General features: G+C 38.3%; 1 pseudogene; it reads right to left on the reverse strand.

The window, feature by feature from the left end:
* Positions 1-6,347, reverse strand: part of LOC105523336 — a 15,983-nt pseudogene that overhangs the window by 1,159 nt on the left and 8,477 nt on the right.

The raw sequence follows: 6,347 nt of genomic DNA on the forward strand, positions 1-6,347 counted from the left end.
AAAAAAAAAAGAAAACAAAAAGCCACATAGGCAGTGTTGTCACACATGGATTATAAAATTATATATGCCAGTCATAGTCAGTTAAAAGTACCTAAGCAAATGTGATCTAGCAGACAGAGCCTGGGAATCTAGAGGACCCTGGAATATCATATCTAATTCCCTGAGTTTGAGTCTTGCCATCTGTAAAACAAAGAAATGAAAACTTACCCAGAACAGTTAAGATTAAATGAAACCTGTGGAAACACTGGATACTTTGTAGGCTTTTAAGTGTCTGTCTAAAAAATAATAATTCACTAGGAAACTGCAAAGAATAACTGTAAATTTCCAGGTTTAAGTCCAAATTGTGTTGTAAGCATATTTACTTTAAGCAAGTAAGCAAGGTAAACTATGTGCACAAGTGTGATTTTCATTGTTTAAAATTATTTTCAATGTATAAGGTGACTCAAATGGGATATAATAAGGCACCTCACTTCACTTGGTCAGGAACAATTTCCTAGGTGTCTCTGACCAAGAAAAGAGATGAAGAGAAATAAGCAGGTTTACAAAGGACAAAAAAGGAAGACATAAGATTAGAATGGGTTAACAAAGCAAAGGATAAACCTTCCCAAAGTGAGCAATGAAGCAAGTGGAAGCAAGGAAGGTTGAACAGTAGATTAGGATCCACCAAAAACCCTCATGCTTAAAAGGAAGCCAAGCCCCATTTGTTATGCACCCAATACGCTCTGTTTGTGCTAACTACATAAATAAGATGAGGCAGGGCGATCTGGACACAGACCTGGACACTCTGACCTCTGGCACAGAAGGGGCTACAGGAGTGCTGGGGGAGAGAGGCAGCAGGGTAGTGGAGTCATACCAAGCAACAGGACAGACAAGGTAGTACATTTTCCACAAATTTCAATTTTACTCCCTTCCCTCATGACACACACACAAAAAGCATTTGAAGGATGGGAGGAAGAAACTGAGATCACAGGGAAAATAGTAAAAGACATTCAAAAGGCAGGTCTTAGAAATTTACTAGTTTGGGGAGGTCAGAGAACAGTAGCATACAAAAGAATGCTAAGACAGTTCCCAGGTTTAGGCATGGGAGACTAGTTTGATTATTTCATTTTGTCCCACTCACAATGACAAGGAGAATTATTGAGGGAACACATGATGGGGCTGATAGAGTGCTAGGAGGTGGATACATGAAAATGTAATTGTCATCATTTTGAACAGCCATGTCACTCCAAGTGAGATTCCCTAACATATATGATATACAGACAGATATATGAGTTTGAAACTCTGGAGATGAATGTGAATTCAGGAATCCTTGGAACACAGGTAATGACTTCAGTAATGGGAGTCAAAGATTACTCAGAGAAAGCACAGAATGAGAAGAGAAGAAAGAAGTAGGCCAAGGAAGAAGAGATCAGAGGAGACCAAGGCAGGGTGATCAGATCAAAACAGAAGAAAGGAATCTGATGGAGGTCCCATTAGATTATCATGTCCCTTCCCAGAGGACAGGGACATGCCTTTTTTTGTCTTTTATACCCAGTTATCACAGGGCCTGGCACAGAAGCCACTCAATGTTTTTTTTAATTGTGTTCTACTATTCACAGTTTGCTGTATCCACCAGGTGAGAAAAAAGTAAGTATAAATAAGCACAGATACGGATTTTTAAATACTGTATACTAAAGGGGCCAGATTATACACAATATTTTATGCCTTACTTTTTTACTTAATATATCTTAGAAGTTTGCACATGCTTATGGAAGGACTGGCTGCATTTCTTTTGATCTACAACAGAATATTCTATTATAAAACTGCACACTATAATTTTTATTTAACCAACTCTTTATTGGTGGACATTAAGAATGGAGGAATGTTTCAACAGGGGAACAATCAACAGTGTCAAAATACTGCAGAGGGGTCAATTTGGGGACTAAGAGAGGAGCCACTAGATTTGGCAACTAGGAGATAAATTTTAGTGCAATGATGAGGGCAGAATCCAGATTACAATGAATTCAGTGAAAAAAGGTGAAGACATGTAGCTTATTCTCTCAAGAAACTAGGCTATGATAAACTGGCAAAGGCTGTAAGAGTGGGAGGTGAGTCATTTTCTCCTTCATGTAAATATATTTATTTTTTAAAACACTAGGCCCAATTTTATATCCTACTTAATTTAACTTTATGAACATATTTATGTAATGTTTTAGACAGTGAAAAATAACTCATTTCTGCTATTATAAAACTGTTATCTTTAGATGTTCACAAGCAACTTCCTAAAAGGAGGTAGCAGTAACGGAGCTATGTCTATCATTCTTTCCCATCAACCCCCTTTCTGGAGATGTAAACATGTGTCTATCTAGCTTTTAATTAATTTTTACCTCTTATCTTCATGGCTCTCCATATAAACCTTAACTCTTTTTTTGTATATGTATATGTATATGTATATCTATATCTAGAGAGAGAGAGAGAAGGGGGGTCTTGCCATGTTGCCCAGGCTGATCTCAAACTCCTGGGCTCAAGCACTCCTTCCACCTTGGTCTCGCAAAGTGCTGGGATTATAGGCGTGAACCACTGTGCCCAGCCTCAGCCTTAACTCTTAAAATATCTTCAAACCCATGTTCTTCAGTTCTTATTTTTAAGAATATTTGTGTTTAAACCAACTATAATTTATTTTGACAAAAATTGGAGTTAAGACTCAAACTTCCTCAAATGGTCAGCTCTCCTAAGACTATTTACAGAATAATCTATCTTTTCCCTATTAAGTTAAAATACCATTTTTATCTTATACTAAATTATCATTAGCATGACTCTGGTTCTAAACTTCCATTGCCTTTATCTGTCTTGCCCAGAGCTATTCCACAATATTTTATTTAATATCTGGTTGAATAAATCTATTCTTTATTATTTTTTATTACTCTTCTAAACAAACGTTAGAGTCATTTTGTCAAGTTCCAAAAATAAATCTACAGGTTTTTTTTTTTTTTTTTTTTTTGAGACAGGGTCTCAAAAGAGATCCCTGGAGTTCAGAGGCATGATCTTGGTTCACCGCAATCTCTGCCTCCAGGCTCAAGTGATCCTCCCACCTCAGCCTCCTGAGTAGTTGGGACTACAAGTGTGTACCACCACACCTAGCTAATTGTCATCTACCTGCCTCAGCTTCCCAAACTTTTGGGATTACTAGTGTGAGACACTGTGCCCAGCAGAAATTACATTTATAAATTAATATGAAGACATGGTGATAAGTAACATATTTATAATATGAAATCTACTCATCCAGGGACATAGAATGCAAATCTTTCATTCCACTCAGCAAAATTTTGTCATGTTCTTGATAAAAGTCCTGCACATGTAAGTTTATTCCTAGGCATTTAATTTTTGCTGAAATACTTGAAAAAATACTTTACCACTATATCTCCTATGTGATTATAGCTAATATTGGGGAAGGCTATTGATTTTCATATAACAGAGCTTTTAACCAGCAATCTTAAAATTTTTTTTTTTTCAGTTGGTTCCTTTGGATATTTTTAGGTAAACAGTCATGTCAACTTAAAATAATGATTGCTAGTTTTCTATAAAGATTATGACATCATAGGAAAATACAGTAAATGCTTTTTATTTCTTTTTAATTTTTAATTTTTAAGTTTTTTAGAGATGGAGTCTTGCTCTGTCACCCAGGCTGGAGTGCAATGGCACGATCTCGGCTTACTGGAAGCTCTGTCTCCCAGGTTCACACCATTCTCCTGTCTCAGTCTCCTGAGCAGCTGGGACTACAGGTGCGTCTGCCACCATGCCTGGCTAATTTTTGTATTTTTAGTAGAGATGGGGTTTCGTCATGTTAGCCAGGATGATCTCGATCTCCTGACCTCATGATCTGCTTGCCTCGGCCTCCCAAAATGCTGGGATTACAGGCGTGAGCCACCACACCTGGCCTAGTAAATGATTTTTAAAAGAATATAAAACTATAGAGAATATGACCTCAACTATTTAAACATATGTATAAGGGTTTTGTATTTTACTAGCAAAGAAAAAATATATAAGGGTAGAAAATAGCCATCATGTCAACAGTGATTATATTAGGTAGAAAAATTATGAGAGACTTTATTTTTTTCTTTTCTTTTCTATATTTTACAATAGATTGCTTATGAGTTTTATATGCTTATGGTTGCTTATGAGTTTTATAATAAAGGTTTTTAAAATTTTTGCAACATGGAAAGTTATACTTCTTTATATACTAAAAGCAAAAACAAAACTTTCTATTTGAATACCTTTGACTTTTACTGCAGACTTACAGACCCTTGAAAGAAAAGGCAATTCCCGGCCGGGCGCGGTGGCTCAAGCCTGTAATCCCAGCACTTTGGGAGGCCGAGACGGGCGGATCACGAGGTCAGGAGATCGAGACCATCTTGGCTAACACGGTGAAACCCCGTCTCTACTAAAAAAATACAAAAAAAATCTAGCCCGGCGAGGTGGCGGGCGCCTGTAGTCCCAGCTACTCAGGAGGCTGAGGCAGAAGAATGGCGGGAACCCGGGAGGAGGAGCTTGCAGTGAGCTGAGATCCGGCCACTGCACTCCAGCCTGGGTGATAGAGCGAGACTCCGTCTCAACAAAAAAAAAAAAAAAAAAAAAAAAAAAAAAAAAAAAAAGGCAATTCCCTCACACTAGTTCTGGTGTGACTCTACCCATCTCTCCCTTCACTTCTACCTTGGTCTTTTTTCCACCTCCCACCTTGGCTAGTCGTCTCTACTCAAAATGCTTGCTTGGCTTAATGGTTAGAATTCAGGGAAAAAGAGATCTTGAATTCCTAATCTAAACTAAGGTTATACATGAGGGAAATAATAAAGAGAAACTAGGTAGTAAATAAGATTTGAAGGACTTAAAATACCCAGACTTTAATTCCTCTAAGATTATAGTCATTAATCATGCTTTTATATCATATTATCTCTTACATTTAATTTCTAAATATAACGTTCATGAGGAAAAGAGAAAATAGCTTGGCTTCCTTCCTTACTGAATGGTTGTTCTTGATATCTTCTAGGTGTTCCAGAACTGATGTCAGATTTGGCTCGTCAGAGTCCACAAACCATATTGGTGAAGAAGATGAATAGGATTCCTGTTAAGCACAGAGACACCTGTGTTAAACATTTACATACAGACTAAGCCAAATATGCAATTAAACCACACCACTAAATGGCAAGATGACCATAGATTTAAACAAAATGTATCAGGGGGAAAAGGCATCACATTAAAACCCATGTGAGGAGCTGGACTTTTGAGACAGCCATTCTCCTGTCTGCTGCTGCAGCTCACAGAAGTCAACAATTTTCTTCAACACTGGTAGGCAGCCTCTAAATGGCCCCGATCACCCTCACCTCCTGCCATTCATACCCTTGTAAAATTCCTGCCCCTGGACCTAGTGACTCACTTCTAACAAAGAGAATGCAGCAAAAGTAATAACATCACTTCTGAGATGAGGCTACAAGGAGACGATTCCTGCCTTGGTCACCCTTCTCCTGCTCTTTCCATTGCTCCCTCTGATGGAAGCCAGTTGCCATGTGATGAGTTGCCCTATGGAGAGGCCCACATGGCAAGGTATTGTAAAAGGCCTCTGACCAACAGCCATCTAGAAATGGAGGCCCAGTCCAACAGCCTGAGATGAATCCTGCCAACATCTACAGGAGTGAGCTTGGAGACGGATTCTCTCCCTATCCTGCCTTGGGATGATCACAGCCACCACCAACACCTTCACTGCCTGGTGAGAGGCCAAGCCAGTGAACCCAAGGTAAACTGCACAGAATCCTGACCCACAGAAACTGTGAGATAATGTTTGTGGTTTTAAGCTGCTAAATTTGTTACAAAGCAATAGATAACCAATTCAAACACCATAAAATTATAATATTTTATTCTATCACACAAACCAAATAATACCAAGAAATGCCATTACTATACATATATTTCTGAAACACAATTACATGTGATTTTTTTTGAAAAGCTAATGAACTAAGCATTACGTGCTTTTACCCACTAACATTTACTCTGTTACTTTGTATTGTTTTCTATTATAAATTGGGGAGAAGCCATTAGTATATATTAGCTTCAGAACAACTAGGTTCAAGTCACGGAAAACAATTTCACACCAACAACTTTAGGAAACACTGCTTTGAAAACTATAATCTGAATTATAGCTGAAGCCACAGAAGCCAAACATTTACTAAAGGTTCTTTTAAGAAAAACAAGTTGGCTGGGCACGGTGGCTCACGCCTATAATCCCAGCACTTTGGGAGGCTGAGGTGGGTGGATCACGAGGTTAGGCGATTGAGACCATACTAGCCAACATGGTGAAACCCTGTCTCTACAAAAAA

Source organism: Colobus angolensis, unplaced genomic scaffold, assembly GCF_000951035.1.
Source record: "Colobus angolensis palliatus isolate OR3802 unplaced genomic scaffold, Cang.pa_1.0 Scaffold112, whole genome shotgun sequence".
Lineage (NCBI taxonomy): Eukaryota > Metazoa > Chordata > Mammalia > Primates > Cercopithecidae > Colobus > Colobus angolensis.